Here is a 17,087-nt window from a genome sequence, read left to right as displayed (position 1 = left end):
TATTAGCGCACACTCCGCTGCAGTGTGAAAATCTCATTCCGAAAGCTACACTACTGGCCATTAAAATTGCTACACCAAGAAGAAATGCAGATGATAAACGGGTATTCATTGGACAAATATATTATGCTAGAACTGACATGTGATTACATTTTCACGCAATTTGGGTGCATAGATCCTGAGAAATCAGTACCCAGAACAACCACCTCTGGCCGTAATAACGGCCTTGATACGCCTGGGCATTGAGTCAAACAAAGCTTGGATGGCGTGTACAGGTACAACTGCCCATGCAGCTTCAACACGATACCACAGTTCATCAAGAGTAGTGACTGGCGTATTGTGACGAGCCAGTTGCTCGGGCACCATTGACCAGACATTTCCAATTGGTGAGAGATCTGGAGAATGTGCTGGCCAGGGCAGCAGTCGAACATTTTCTGTATCCAGAAAGGCCTGTACAGGACCTGCAACATGCGCTCGTGCTTTCTCCTGCTGAAATGTAGGGTTTTGCAGGGATCGAATGAAGGGTGGAGCCACAGATCGTAACACATCTGAAATGTAACGTCCACTGTTCAAAGTGCCGTCAATGCGAACAAGAGGTGACCGAGACGTGTAACCAATGGCACCCGTGTAACCAATGGCACCCCATACCATCACGCCAAACACGGATGCGACCATCGTGGTGCTGTAAACAGAACCCGGATTCATCCGAAAAAATGACGTTTTGCCATTCGTGCACCCAGGTTCGTCGTTGAGTACACCATCGCAGGCGCTCCTGTCTGTGATGCAGCGTCAAGGGTAACCGCAGCCATGGTCTCCGAGCTGATACTCCATGCTGCTGCAAACGTCGTCGAACTGTTCGTGCAGATGGTTGTTGTCTTGCAAACGTCCCCATCTGTTGACTCAGGGATCGAGACGTGGCTGCACGATCCGTTACAGCCATGCGGATAAGATGCCTGTCATCTCGACTGCTAGTGATACGAGGCCGTTGGGATCCAGCATGGCGTTCCGTATTACCCTCCTGAACCCACCGATTCCATATTCTGCTAACAGTCATTGGATCACAACCAACACGAGCAGCAATGTCTCGATACGATAAACCGCAATCGCGATAGGCTACAATCCGACCTTTATCAAAGTCGGAAACGTGATAGTACGCATTTCTCCTCCTTACACGAGGCATCACAACATCGTTTCACCAGGCAACGTCGGTCAACTGCTGTTTGTGTATGAGAAATCGGTTGGAAACTTTCCTCATGTCAGCACGTTGTAGGTGTCGCCACCGGCGCCAACCTTGTGTGAATGCTCTGAAAAGCTAATCATTTGCATATCACAGCATCTTCTTCCCGTCGGTTAAATTTCGCGTCTGTTGCACGTCATCTTCGTGGTGTAGCAATTTTAATGGCCAGTAGTGTAGAAAATATCCACAAAAACGATTTTCTCATATTCCCACAATGTTCGGTTTCGGAGAAAAGAGAATGATTGAGAAAATCCTGTTGGATTTCAGCAAAGATGCCACATTAATACTCCTCGGAGTGGAGAAATAGGAAATAAATTTTCAAATATGTTAGTAAAAATCTGACGCCATCTACAGCACTTTTTTCTTGATAACCGTTCACATTAATAGGATTTTTTACGTTACTTTCAAGGTTTATGTTTTTTATTGTCGACAGGCATAACAGAAGTTGAACAAAATGTGTTCTGAAAGCTACATTTCTAGGCAGGTTCAGTAAAGTGTAGACCAGGGCAGCATACGACTAAATGAATGCGGGAAGTCTCCCAAAAGTATCCTCAAGTTCGCTTGCAGAATCAACTTTTAGCAGCCTGGGACTGCACCAGGGCAACCGTCGTCTCTCCAGTTTGCCACAGTGTTGTGCAGCATGTCAACTGGAGAGCAGAATTCGTAGGTCTGTGACTGCACCTAGCGCTGTGTTGCGCCAGTAGACTTTGTGAGGGTTCCTTCCTTGAAGATCACATTTTTTCGACCTTGAAATTTCACACAGTTTTTTTTTCTTCTAGTGCACAAAATGTTATTTTCGTTTTTCGACTGATGTATTTGGGACCGAGTATAGAGGTACAAGGGCCCCCATCCGTGCTCCTGGGTATGGGCGGAATTCACCATGACTGTGTTCTTCGAGTGTACTACCATAGCTTACCTCTGTCATGTATAACTGAAAGCAGAATGAGCAAGTCAGTATGGATTTTCTTTTTCCATAGAGTAATGGTAAACTACTGTTGTGGTTCTCTTGCGCATCAAGGGGAGAGGGCGTCCTTACGGGAATTGGGGACGAATGACTCGCACGTATACTGCTGCCGCATTTATTGTGTTGAAAATCGATGACGAATCCTTGCTCCAGGGTGTTAGACCGGCTCCTTTCTGCAGCTCAGTAAGATAGCGACAGATGTAAAGCATCTATCTTGACTGCACATCAGAGCGGAAACTGCCGCATAAATTCCTTGAACTGAGTGACTTCTTAGAATACTCAAGATATTTATAGCGGCTGCTAAAGGTGAAGTATCTCGGTCGGCAGTGTTAAATCTGCAGTTTAGTAGCATCGAAGGCAATCATTGCTAGAAATCGAGAGAGTTCTGTAGTGAATATAATGGTTGTGGTCTGGATTCCAGAGGGAGGCACTGCCACCCCCCCCCCCCCCTACCTCCGCCCCTCGCGGACGCCTATGAATACAGTGTGTTACAAAAAGGTACGGCCAAACTTTCAGGAAACATTCCTCACACACAAAGAAAGAAAATATGTAATGTGGACATGTGTCCGGAAACGCTTACATTCCGTGTTAGAGCTCATTTTATTACTTCTCATAAAATCACATTAATCATGGAATGGAAACACACAGCAACAGAACGTACCAGCGTGACTTCAAACCCTTTGTTACAGGAAATGTTCAAAATGTCCTCCGTTAGCGAGGATACATGCATCCACCCTCCGTCGCATGGAATCCCTGATCCGCTGATGCAGCCCTGGAGAATGGCGTATTGCATCACAGCCGTCCACAATACGAGCACGAAGAGTCTCTACATTTGGTGCCCGGGCTGCGTGGACAAGAGCTTTCAAATGCCCCCATAAATGAAAGTCAAGAGGTTTGAGGTCAGGAGAGCGTGGAGGCCATGGAATTGGTCCGCCTCTAGCAATCCATCGGTCACCGAATCTGTTGTTGAGAAGCGTACGAACACTTCGACTGAAATGTGCAGGAGCTCAATCGTGCATGAACCACATGTTGTGTCGTACTTGTAAAGGCACATGTTCTAGCAGCACAGGTAGAGTATCCCGAATGAAATCATGATAACGTGCTCCATTGAGCGTAGGTGGAAGAACATGGGGCCCAATCAAGACATCACCAACAATGCCTGCCCAAACGTTCACAGAAAATCTGTGTTGATGACGTGATTGCACAATTGCGTGCGGATTCTCGTCAGCCCACACATGTTGACTGTGAAAATTTACAACTTGATCACGTTGGAATGAAGTCTCATCCGTAAACAGAACATTTGCGCTGAAATGAGGATTGACACATTGTTGGATGAACCATTCGCAGAAGTGTACCCGTGGAGGCCAATCAGCTGCTGATAGTGCCTGCACACGCTGTACGTGGTACGGAAACAACTGGTTCTCCCGTAGCACTCTCCATACAGTGACGTGGTCAACGTTACCTTGTACAGCAGCAGCTTCTCTGACGCTGACATTAGGGTTATCGTCAACTGCACGAAGAATTGCCTCGTCCATTGCAGATGCCCCCGTCGTTCTAGGTCTTCCCCAGTCGCGAGTCATAGGCTGGAATGTTCCGTGCTCCCTAAGACGCCGATCAATTGCTTCGAACGTCTTCCTGTCGGGACACCTTCGTTCTGGAAATCTGTCTCGATACAGACGTACCGCGCCACGGCTATTGCCCCGTGCTAATCCATACATCAAATGGGCATCTGCCAACTCCGCATTTGTAAACATTGCACTGACTGCAAAACCACGTTCGTGATGTACACTAACCTGTTGATGCTTCGTACTGATGTGCTTGATGCTAGTACTGTAGAGCAATGAGTCGCATGTCAACACAAGCACCGAAGTCAACATTACCTTCCTTCAACTGGGCCAACTGGCGGTGAATCGAGGAAGTACAGTACATACTGACGAAACTAAAATGAGCTATAACATGGAAATTAAGCGTTTCCTGACACATGTCCACATAACATCTTTTCTTTATTTGTGTGTGAGGAATGTTTCCTGAAAGTTTGGCCGTACCTTTTTGTAACACCCTGTATATGGTTCAATAAACAGTGTCCTATGCCACGTAGTATGTAGTGATTTGCCCAGTAAAGTAGAAGACGTAGGTAGATAAATTTCCTTAGAAAATGAAAGAACGTGAAAAATGGATTTTTCTAAAATACTTAGCTGTTTTGCACATACGCTGTCGAAACAAAAATCGCAATACCAAGAAGGAGTTTTGAAACATAAATGAAAGTTGGTAGGCGTGTTTCTACATCTGACAGAGGATGTCTATTCAAATTCCGTGGCGGTCGCATAAGAGTGGCGCTAGTAGCGCCACTATGAGTATGCAAATCAGGTTTGCTTTTACTACACGCTGTAACAGTCGTGAGCGTTACGTATCTTTGAGTTGGACCTAACGAGCTGACGTTAGCCAAAAATGTCTTTAAGACGATAAAGACGCCATTATTTAAACCTCATTAGGTTTGACCGAGGTCGTGTAATACGGCTACGAGATGCTGGATGTTCCTCCAATGATACTGCAAAGAGTTGGCAAAAATGTAGCCAGTCTGCATCATTGCTGGCAGCGGTGGTCAAGAATGTACGGTCGCAAGAAGACCAGTCTCCGGACGACACGTGGAACTGCCGATAGGGAAGAACATAGTGTTCGGCCTATGATTATGTCGCATCGTACTACGTCTGCGGCAGCAATTTCAGCAACAGTTGGCATCAGATTGACACAACGAACTGTTACAAATCGGTTACTTCAAGGATAGCTTCGAGCCAGATGCCCTGTAGCATGCATTCCACTGACCCCAAACAACCGTCCTCTGCGACTTCAGTGGTGTCAAACGAGAGCTCAGTGGTTGGGCAGGGTGGAGGTCTGTTGTAATTTCTGATGAAAGCCGGTTCTGCCTCGGTGATGGTGCGGTTTCGTACACAGCTAAACACTCTCGTGGCTATTCCACGCACATTGGCTACAAAATTGTGCGTCAATCTGGTGGTTCGACCTGTTATACTGCCATTCATAAACAGCATTCCGGGGGATGTTTTCCAGCGGGATACTGCTCGCCCACATACCGCTGTTGTAACCCAACATGCTCTACAGAGTGTCGATATGTTGCCTTGGCCAGCTCGGTTACCAGATCTGTCTCCAGTCGAGCACCTATGAAGCATCATCGGACGACAACTCCAGAGTCATCCACAAACATCTTTAACCACATCTGTACTGATCGACCAAGTGAAATAGCTGTGGAACTCCAATCCACAAACTAACATCCGACACCTGTATAACACAATGCGCGTTTGCATGCTTCTATTCAACATTCTGGCGGTTACACTGATTGTTAATGTACCAACATTTCACATTTGCAATGGCTTATCTTGCACTTATATTAACCTGTGATCTTGCAATGTTGATCGCTTAAATATGTTACCCAGACAAACGTATTCCCTAAATTTCATTACTCTACATTAAATATTTATTGGTGTTGCGATTTTTTTCGTCACTGTACAGAAGAGGAGATACTCATTTCAGCAATTTTTGTTTTATGGAAATGTTTCTGCGGCTATGTTTCGCTTCCTGATGCTGGTGATACCATTAAAAGCTGTAAAGGTTCAGATATCAGTCTCAAACTTAGCAAGTTGAATTGTTTAAGCTCACGGAGTCCTTTCGACGCGTATTATGGAGCTTTTAGTGGGAAACAGTCGGTATTATTTGTGTTATTTAGTACTAAGGCCCTCAATTAGACTAATTTCAATCCATCAAAAGCACAAAAACAATTTTAACAGGAGAGAAGCCTTCATCAGATAAGAATCCTTCAAGAACAAAATCAACTTTAACAGGCAGAATAACAAAAGGACAGAAATGACACTAACTGTGGCCCATAGTTCTAAATGAAGCAAACGGTGCCAACTCTTTCCCACAACGTGGTCGATAACACGAATCGATACGACTCCGCAGTCTTAGACAAGGTCTGATGACGTTACGACCCGACCGTTTCACCGGCCTAAGGTTCAGAAATCAAAAATCAACAAAAATGCAAATACCGGCCGTAAAAGCCAGCACTGCATTATCATTTAAGTAACACAGGAATTTAGGTCACCAAACATACGCGTTTCATTAGCAGTTTACATTTTACATGAATATTCAAACACAAACCAGTACCTCTGTGAATTTATCAACTAGTTCTTGTTGTCTCTTGCAGTACATATTAGATATTTCGCTTTTGCCTCATTGTTCAGTGTAGTAATAAAATAATAAATTTTTAACATTTATTTTTATTTGGAAAGTAGAAAAAGTAATCTTACTAATTAAATACAGTCTCCCTAGAAACAGTTTGGTTTCGTGTTTTATTAACATGTGCCTTGGGGAGAGTGCCATATTTGTTATGGCCAATAGTGCAGGGACGAATAGCTGTTTCATGTGAGGACCATTAGGAAAATGCCACTATCGGAGCACAGCAGGGCGAATATGCTCCTGTTCAAAAGACTCTGACTGAAAAGTGGGGTGCAGTTGCCTCATTCTACCTTCCTCAACATTTTTAAAAATTTGCTGAAAAATTTTGACATGCGAACGTATTCACTCTCTTTTTAACATGCAACTCACATCTCACTCCCACAAGCTCCTCTTAACTGTAACTCGCTCACATCCTCTAGTCCATTGCTGTCAGTCGCTCATACCCATCAACTCCCAGTTGCCCTTTCTGGCGCACTCATTTAGCCCAACTCACTGTCATTTTCTCTTTGTGTCTCTCTGCCACTGCCTCCTGCCTCACACACACACACTCCCCTTCGTTCTGTTCTACTAATGTTGTCTTCTCTCACTCACTGTTTCCCTCTTGCTCTCTCTTACTGCTGTTACCTCATTCATTCATTCCCACTGCTGCTGTCTTTCTCACTACCACTGTCTCTCTCTTCCTCGTTGTTACAGTCAGATTCTGTCTCTGATTATCACTGACTCTCACCCACTTCCACTTTCTGCTTCTCTTTATTCCTCTCCAAATGGTATTGTCTCCTTCACTCTTTCCCTAGCACTTTTCTATCAGTGGCAACTATCTCCCACTGGCACTGTATCCCTCTCTTTCTCTCACACTGTCATTGTCTTCTTCACTCTTTGTAAATCACAACCACTCTACTATTTTCCAGTATTTATTACTTTTCCGCCTCTTTCCCAATACCGCTCTCTTAACACAAAAAAGTGTGAAATTGTTCACATGCCAAAATTTTTGGGGAAAATTTTAATGGCACTGAGGAAAATAGAACGAGGCAACTGGTACCCCAATTCTTTGTCAGATTCTTCTCATTAGGAGCATATTCGCCTTTTTTGTGCTCCAGTAGGAACATTTTCCCCCTGATTCACTTCTTTTCCCTGCTACAGCAAAGCATGTCATTCATATGAAAAGAACTTTATGGGTCAGTAAAATTCTCATAGTTTACTTACATGAAGTTGAAATAATGGAAAACAAATTTCACGCCTCTGATCAGATTTTACACACATAACATTTTTGCATAGGCATCAGTACTATGAAATGAGGTTTCCAGAGCACTTCTGATTATAATGGAGACACATTACAGCATATTTCTTCGTGCTAGGTCACTTTACATACTACATTTTCGCCTCACACCAGATTTTACGCGCGTGTTTTACGTGTACGTGTAGGGTAACTTTGAACCTTTGTATCTGGGGAACGGAAAAAGATATCAATAAAATATTAAAGATTGATAGAGACCGTAAAAATTACAGCTATCTTGGCATTCGTGGCGAGATTTTGGTACCCAAAAGCCATGTTTTTGGTGTGTTTCTCGATAACGGATAAAGATCTTTGAAAACGGGAAGATGACGCTTCTAGAGAAATGCCTAGAGACTATACTGTTAAAATTTGGATAACCTGCTGAGGTTAGTAATTTAAATAAATACTACTAATGGGGAAAAATGATGAAAATGCTTTCCCTGTTTACCTGAGTAACCGCCTATAAACTAAATGGTGCCTCCGTAAGCCCCTTAAGGCTCGCAGGAGGCCACATCTAATGCAAAAAGAACCAACCGATTTGCCTCACTCACCTATGGATGATAAGTGTGTAATACTCAAATGTTGGTCCTGTGCTGCAGAACAGTTACGGTAAGACGGTTCTTCTGGTGGGTATCAAATGGTCCTTAGCTCAAGGACTATCCCAAACACTTGACGCTACCTTTCTACGACCAACAGAACCCGAAGTATGAGCTCCGGAAAAATCCCATTTTTATGCGCGGCGTTTTGGACATATTGGTAGCTCATGCTGTTGCATTCTAACCGACAGCTTATATTTCGCTACTACGAAATATTTAAAATAGAACAGACTGTGTTATTATTTCACTATTTGGCTCAAGTGGGTGGAGAGCGGCTGGAGAATGAGGTAATGTAGTGTGTTTGCATGTGACGGTAGAGAGGGGGAGGAGTGGCTATAAGAGACGATGTGTGGACAAAGTTTTGCCGAGTTGGGAGAGGGAGGGGTGCCATTTTATATATACTTGCTCTGGGGTTCCCTTGTCTGTAGTTACACCCAGTCGAACATACCTTTAATACATGTCTTCATCAAAATTATTTTGCAATCGGAATTTGTAGTAACTTCAGTAGGTATTGTCGTATTATTTATGGCTATAGAAATTCCTCCGCCACAGACGTTGAACCTGTCTTTGTGATATATACAGGTATTCCAGACGGAATTTAGAATTTCGTAGCTTTTACCATTTGGCTTCAGCCAGTTTTCACCTCTCGAGACGTCTTGAGTAACAGAAGGCGAGACGATCTACCGCCAGTGGAAGGATTATGCACTTAATACACTGAGCTCCAAGTTCTCATTAAAAAAATCCGAAGCTGATAAATGTCTCTGGTAATTAATTTACAGATAAACCAAAACATTTGATCTACAGGTATTTGATTACTTCCGCTCATCATATGTGAGGATCCTCTGATACTACTTTGTGCTGGCGATGTTTGACAGCACTGCCTTTAAACACCTAACGTTGTGCCATTATAGCAATGTATCTGATAACTAGCTCTGCAGATGACAAAGAGTTGATGAAATGTATGATGAGATAAAAAGAAATTATTCAGATAGTGAAGGGAGACGAAAATTTAATAGTCATGGGTGACTGGAACTCGATAGTAGGAAAAGGAAGAGAAGGAAACGTAGTAGGTGAATATGGAATGGGGGTAAGGAATGAAAGAGGAAGCCGCCTGGTAGAAATTTGCACAGAGCATAACTTAATCATAGCTAACACTTGGGTCAAGAATCAAGAAAGAAAGTTGTATACATGGAAGAAGCCTGGAGATACTGGAAGTTCTCAGATAGATTATATAATGGTAAGCCAGAGATTCAGGAACAAGGTTTTAAATTGTAAGACATTTCCAGGGGCAGATGTGGACTCTGATCACAATCTATTGGTTATGAACTGTAGACTAAAACTGAAGAAACTGCAAAAAGGTGGGAATTCGAGGAGATGGGATCTGGATAAACTGAAAGAACGAGAGGTTGTAGAGAGCTTCAGGCAGAGCATTAGGGAACGATTGACAAGAATGGGGTAAAGAAATACTGTAGAAGAAGAATGGGTAGCTTTGAGAGATGAAATAGTGAAGGCAGCAGAGGATCAAGTAGGTAAAAAGACGAGGGCTAATAGAAATCCTTGGGTAACAGAAGAGATATTGAATTTAATTGATGAACGGAGAAAATACAAAAATGCAATAAATGAAGCAGAAGGAAAGGAATACAAACGTCTCAAAAATGAGATCGACGGGTAGTACGAAATGGCTGGCTAGAGGACAAATGTAAGGGTGTAGAGGCATATATCACTAGGAGTAAGATAGATGCTGCCTACATGAAAATTAGAGAGACCTTTGGAGAAAAGAGAACCCCTTGTATGAATATCAAGAGGTCAGATGGAAACCAGTCCTCAGCAAAGAAGGGAAAGCAGAAAGGTGGAAGGAATATATAGAGGGCCTATACAAGGGCGATGTACTGGTGGGTAATATTATGGAAATGGAAGAGGACATAGATGAAGATGAAATGGGTGATATGATACTGCGTGAAGAATTTGACAGAGCACTGAAAGACCTGAGTCTAAATAAGGCCCCGGGAGTAGACAACATTCCATTAGAACTACTGACAACCTTGGGAGAGCCAGGCCTAACAAAAGTCTACCATCTAGTGAGGAAGATGTATGAGACAGGCGAAATACCCTCAGACTTCAAGAACAATGTAATAATTCCAATCCCAAAGAAAGCATTTGTTGAGAGATGTGAAAATTACCGAACTATCAGTTTAATAAGCCACAGCTGCAAAATACTAACGCGAATTCTTTACAGATGAATGGAAAAAGTGGTAGAAGTCGACCTCGGGGAAGATCAGTTTGGATTCCGTAGAAATGTTGGAACACGTGAGGCAATACTGACCCTACGAATTACCTTAGAAAATAGATTAAGGAAAGGCAAACCTACGTTTCTGGCATTTGTAGACTTAGAGAAAGCTTTTGACAATGTTGACTGGAAAACTCGCTTTCAAATTCTGAAGGTGGCAGGGGTAAAATACAGGGAGCGAAAGGCTATTTACAATTTTTACAGAAACCAGAAGGCAGTTACAAGAGTCGAAGGGCATGAAAAGGGAGCAGTGGTTGGGAAGGGAGTAGACAGGGTTGTAGCCAATCCCCAATGTTATTCAATCTGTATATTGAGCAAGCAGCAAAGGAAACAAAATAAAAATTCGGAGTAGGAATTAAAATCCATGGAGAAGAAACAAAAACTTTGAGGTTCACCGATGACATTGTAATTCTGTCAGAGACAGCAAAGGTGGAAGAGCAGCTGGAACGGAATGGACTGTGTCTTGAAAGGGGGATATAAGGTGAACATCAACAAAAGCAAAACGAGAATAATGGAATGTAGTTGAATTAAATCGGGTGATGCTGTGGGAATTAGATTAGGAAATGAGACGCTTAAAGTAGTGAATGAGTTTTACTATTTGGGGAGCAAAGTAATTGATGGTGGTCGAAGTAGAGAGGATAAAAAATGCAGACTGGCAATGGAAAGGAAAGCGTTTCTGAAGAAGAAATGAAATGTCGTGTGGCTAGGGCCTCCCGTCGGGTAGACCGTTCGCCTGGTGCAGGTCTTTCGATTTGACGCCACTTCGGCGACCTGCGCGTCGATGGGGATGAAATGATGATGATTAGGACAACACAACACCCAGTCCCTGAGCGGAGAAAATTTCCGACTCAGCCGGGAATCGAACCCGCGCCCTTAGGATTGACAGTCTGTCACGCTGACCACTCAGCTACCGGGGCGGACTCTGAAGAAGAGAAATTTGTTTACATCGAGTATCGATTTAAGTGTCAAGAAGTCGTTTCTGAAGGTATTTGTATGGAGTGTAGCCATGTATGGAAGTGAAACGTGGACAATAACTAGTTTAGACAAGAAGAGAATAGAAGCTTTCGAAATGTGGTTCTACAGAAGAATTCTGAAGATTAGATGGGTAGATCACATAACTAATGAGGCGGTATTGAATAGAATTGGAGAGAAGAGAAATTTGTGGCACAACTTGACTAGAAGAAGGGATCGGTTGGTAGGGCATATTCTGAGGCATCAAGGGATCACCAATTTAGTATTGGAGGTCAGCATGGGGGGTAAAAAGCAGATTCAGAAGGATGTAGGTTGCAGTAGGTACTGGGAGATGAAGAAGCTTGCACAGGATAGAGTAGCATGGAGAGCTGCATCATCCAAGTCTCTGGACTGAAGACCACATCAACAACAACATCTAAGAATGCTAGCATCTCATGAGGGAAATAGTGTAACAAATGAAATAATATGGAGCCCTTGGAGGTTTGTTTGTGCAGTAATTATAACGGTAGCAGTGTCACCTAAAGGCGATGGCTGCGTTTGCTAAGTTTCTCGTTACTATCTGACTGTCCCATTCCAGTTTTCAGGAATTGATTTATTTTAGGCCAGGTATCCTCTCGAACTGGCGTTATGTTCCTTCCACTGCCTGTTCCCTCGCGAAGCATTCTCTCTAACTGCTTCTTCATTCCACTCAAAATACGTTAGTCTGTCGCCCATTGTTGGAGTTTTCCTTTCGATCTGATGTAACTGTATAGTCTCCTGTTCGCCCCCCCCCCCCCCCCTTTCCAGGCCCGTGCCCTGCGCATTCAGCGAACAGGCACGAAGCAGCCAAGGTCATCCCCGGCCAGGGCGCTTGCGGGCACAGGGGCTGCCGAACGAGTTTCACCACTGGAAGTGGCACATTGGCAGCAGAGTCCTATACTCACTCGTAACTTTACGGATTTAACAATCGGTTAGTCTGCCGACTTAATGGATACGCGCCTGATCTGAGGTTCAACTTCCGATCGTCCTACGATTTTTATCTGCACTTATCACTTCTCTCACCTCTTCCACTGTTTGTTGATGTCAAAAATGTCCTCCTGCAACCCACTGTGCAAGTCAGTTCAAAGGTCAGAGTAAGACAAGGGCATACCACCTCAAATAGGAGCACATCTTCTACAGGACATGTCACTGAGTGACTGTATAAAAGCTAACGAAGAAATTCAAGTAACGGCGATATTATGTGCCACCATCTGCCATTGATCTGAAAGGAAAATGATGGCCACAAAAGAGCTACGACTTGAGTTGTTGCTTCCTTGGCGCAGTTCACCGTCAAACAAACTAGAGGGCATCCAAATTCGTGACTATCGACCTCTCCCCCAACGAATGCTGTGTCATCATTTGCCTTTCCTTGTGGTAGCCGTATATTTCTCTGTTTAATGTTTAAAAGTCGATAAGCATGTTCGGAAATTCTGGTCCCTTTGTCACTGTAATTTTTCTTTTTATAACTATTTTTAACATCGTGCATACCGTCCAGGAAGTTGTCAATAACGACTTTCTATTTTCTAGACATGTCGTTTGTCTGACAACTGTTTCTGGATTTTAATCTAATGCGTAGATATTTTATCTAACCTTCAATAAGTGCGTTATCAGCCCACTCTATCATTTGTTTTGTTTCATAGGCGTGGAGACATGTAATTACCCTTATTTATGGTAGTTTTCATACGTAAACACTGCTAATACACAATCTTAGATAAAGCTATACATTCTGTACATAATATTTCGAGTGTGAAAAACACAGTTCACAAATTAAAGACAGATGTACGAGAAATATGACAAATCAAAAACAAAATGCAATTTTTCTCCACGAACAACGGCGAAAATTTTGAACTATCCAACAAAGAAAATATAAGCTTTCGCTAAAAAGCGAGTATATCGCGCATGTTTGTGAACTGTGTTATGACGTATAAAACACATACGATACACAATTATTTTCGAAACATATATATTACCTTGCTGAACAGCCACTCACCACGCTGTGGATGAACTGCGCACTGTGAAATTATGTTGTTAGCTGATACCTTTCAGCGACGGATGCCACCCTGGGGCTGTTTTCTCCGAACGTCAACGAAGCTTGCCGAAGTGTAAAGGCCGGCAAAAGCGCGCGGCAGGCCCTTCGTTGCCAGGGAAACGCCGCCAGCGGCGCGCACAGGCGGTTCTGCGTTGCGGTTTGCGATGTCGAACCCCTGCCGCTCGGCGCGCCGTAGGTGCATGCCGCCAATCACAGAACGCGCTGAGCGTGACGTCAGGTACGGAACCCCGGGTTACACGAACTTCGCCGAAGCGCTTACGCGGACGCGGTGCCATCTATGAAATACTTATCATCCAATTTCAACAAAACTATTTGGTGAAAAAATTTGATTCTTCTGCATCTTACAAGTTGATGTCTTCTCTCGATGTAGGACTGTATTTCTTTTTGTTATTCGTCGTGGTTGCTTTCTGTATGACTTTTACTTAAACCGTTACACGAAATTTTATTGAGTGTGCAGAGCTAAAACCGCAATGTGTGGACATTGCGTACAGTTCAGATTCGGTAATTCATTACTGTGTATGAAATTTAGCCAACATTCTGAAATTGTTTTTAAAGTTGAGAACAGAACGACAGCTATCACCGTTCTCTATTGAATGACATGTGGGCGGACGGGCCGCGCTGTGGTCGCGCGCGATACTTCGTCCAGCTCGTCGTAAGTCATGTGGTTATATCAGCCCCAAATTTCATAAACGCTTGAAGAAATCGAAACGTAGTTTTTTGAAAATGATAACTCGCGAAGAGTCATGTATTTCGTCGCATGATAAGAATGCAAAATTTATTTCTCTATCTAGATGTGAAAGTAACTACAGTTTCTTGTAATGGATCGATGACTTTTTAAACGGCATTTAATAGCAACTGAAATGAGAATTGCAGTGACATGGAACATATTAATATTCATAATATTCTCTGTAGATCTACAGAAGTTAAACTGAAACTAATTTGCTGGTATGTAATTTGCTAAGTACCTGCAGGGATTGATTATTTCGTTTTGTAAGTAACAATTATTTCTTGCTGCAATATACTATATTTGTTCAAGACGGGTTTCGCCTTTTACTTTGAGGCATCTTCGGTGGAATCTAGAACAATTCAATTTTGTTTTGATGTTTGATATTTTTAGTTTATAAAACAGTTCACATTTTTTTTTTTTTACTTAAGTCATTACTTACAGTTAATCGAGTTTTTGGCGGACATCTGCGTTTCGTCCCACCCGGTAACAAGCTGGAGGTTGAACTAAAACTTAGCTTATGGAACAGAAGAACATTTTTATGTTCGCTATTGTTTTCTTCACAATTTTCGTTTTCTTTATGCTAATGTTTGTGGAGTACAATTATTCTTTTGTCACTAAGTGTAGACATTTTACCGAAAACTGGGATTTAAAGTCGTAACTACAGTGTGTTCGCTTTATGTCTCTCCCTGTTTGGTTTGTTTAGGTAGATGTTGCCAACTTAATGAATTATATGCTGAAAACTAATGTCTGTTTATTTCTGTTCTCCTTATATTTGTAAGTGTGTGTCAGTGCGAATTATAGAAAGTTCAAAGGGAATGCAATAGTTGTCAGAGAGTAGTCGAAAGTTTTAGTGCTCAGCTGATATAAGGTTCGGTTTAAATATTTTGGAGGGGTTAATGTAAGAGTAAACTCGCTGCTTACATTAATAGTTAAAATAGTAGAATAATATTTCAACAGATGATTATTATCATAATACTAGCACTCAAACCCTTTGTACTCACTCTCACATGAACCCCCGCACACAATATTTAAAGGCCGGCCGGAGTGGCCGTGCGGTTCTAGGCGCTACAGTCTGGAACCGAGCGACTGCTACGATCGCAGGTTCGAATCCTGCCTCGGGCATGGATGTGTGTGATGTCCTTAGGTTAGTTAGGGTTAATTAGTTCTAAGTTCTAGGCGACTGATGACCTCGGAAGTTAAGTCGCATAGTGCTCAGAGCCATTTGAACCAGCCAATATTTAAACCAAAACTCGAATCAGCTGAAGACGAAAACTTTCAACTACACTGTGACAGACATTACATTCACATTCAGCTTTCTACAACTCACCCTGACTAATTGCGCACACACATAAACATAAACAGACACAAGGGGAAAAAGATAAAAAATGGCTCCGAGCACTATGGGACTTAACATCGGAGGTCATCAGTCCGCTAGAACTCGGAACTACTTAAACCTAACTAACCTAAGGACATCACAAACATCCATGCCCGAGGCAGGATTCGAACTTGCGGCCGTAGCGATCGCGCGGTTCCGGACTGAAGAGCCTAGAACCGCTCTGCCACTGCGGCCGGCAAAGGGAAGAGAATGAACAGGCTTTAGTTTTCAGCGTATACTTCGTTAGGTTGGCAACATGTACATAAACAAACCAAATAAGAAGAGACATAAATTGAACACAGAGTAGTTACGACTTTAAATCAGTTATTGGTGAAATATCCGCAGTTGGTGAAAGAATAATAATTGCGCACCACGCCAGTTAGCACAAAGAACATGAAAACTGTGAAGAAAAAAGCTTTTAACGTGAAAATGAGCTTAAGTCTCGTAAATAAGTTATAGTGCGATCTACAGCCTGCGACCAAAGGAGAAGAAACGTAGATGCCAGCCAAATACTCGATTAAGTGTAAGTAATCACCTATTCACGAAAAAGAAAGACATGAACTGTTTCATAATCTACAAATATCGCAAAGATTCCACTAGAAAATCGTTTGAATCGTCTTCAATATCCATAAAATCTCATTGATCCCAGTCTTGCAAGCAGTTATGAAGGACCAGTCATAATAAGTGGTTTCACAGTTATCACTTTAGGCGTTATAATCCAGTTGCCGATTCCATATTTGGTTGTCAAAATGCCGAATTTATTTTTTGGTTAACGTGCTGTCCCTGACACAAACGGTAATTATAAATAGTTTCATAGGACGTCAGTGCGTTCTTTAATATGCCTGAGAATGGTCGCATGATATTTGAAGTCAGCGGAAAAGCCTCCACTGCACAAAAAAACGTATGGCAGCATACGTATAATACAACTGCATTACGATACATTTGCCATCGATGATTTCTACGTAGTTTGAGAACTGCCACTGCATTCTAATGTCATGGATAATACGTAACCAGTAGTCGGTTGTTATTTCACGAAGGAATACGTGTCTTAAGGAAATTACTACAAATGGAAGAGTGACAAAAACAGTAATTCAACTTTAAAATTTGCTGACAATCGCCATAAGAAAACCGCTTTCAAATTTTAATTTTTCCTTGACATAATACTGTTTGCAGAGAGTAATAGAGATGCATACACAAATACATCACAAGTATATGTGCTAGAGGCTATATTAAACAAATATTCTGGCAATAAATACGCAACTGACGTACCTAATGACAGGTGATGTTATTTGCTGTTGGGCTGCATTAACAAGAAATACAATTCGTCGCTGTGTTGACGCAGT

General features: G+C 42.5%; 1 protein-coding gene across 1 annotated transcript in view; it reads right to left on the bottom strand.

Annotated features, from left to right (window-relative positions):
• LOC126260042 (uncharacterized) overlaps positions 1–13,693 on the bottom strand; it is a 327,328-nt gene extending 313,635 nt beyond the window's left edge. Inside the window, exon 1 of the mRNA XM_049957222.1 lies at positions 13,563–13,693. The gene's annotated coding sequence lies outside the window, so the exon portion shown is untranslated. The remainder of the gene's footprint in view (positions 1–13,562) is intronic.
• Between the last annotated feature and the right edge of the window lie 3,394 nt (positions 13,694–17,087).

The sequence above is a fragment of the Schistocerca nitens genome, chromosome 5 (genome assembly GCF_023898315.1).
Source record: "Schistocerca nitens isolate TAMUIC-IGC-003100 chromosome 5, iqSchNite1.1, whole genome shotgun sequence".
In the NCBI taxonomy this organism is placed as follows: domain Eukaryota; kingdom Metazoa; phylum Arthropoda; class Insecta; order Orthoptera; family Acrididae; genus Schistocerca; species Schistocerca nitens.
Note: the sequence above shows the minus strand (reverse complement) of the source record. Positions and strands in the feature narration are given on the sequence as shown.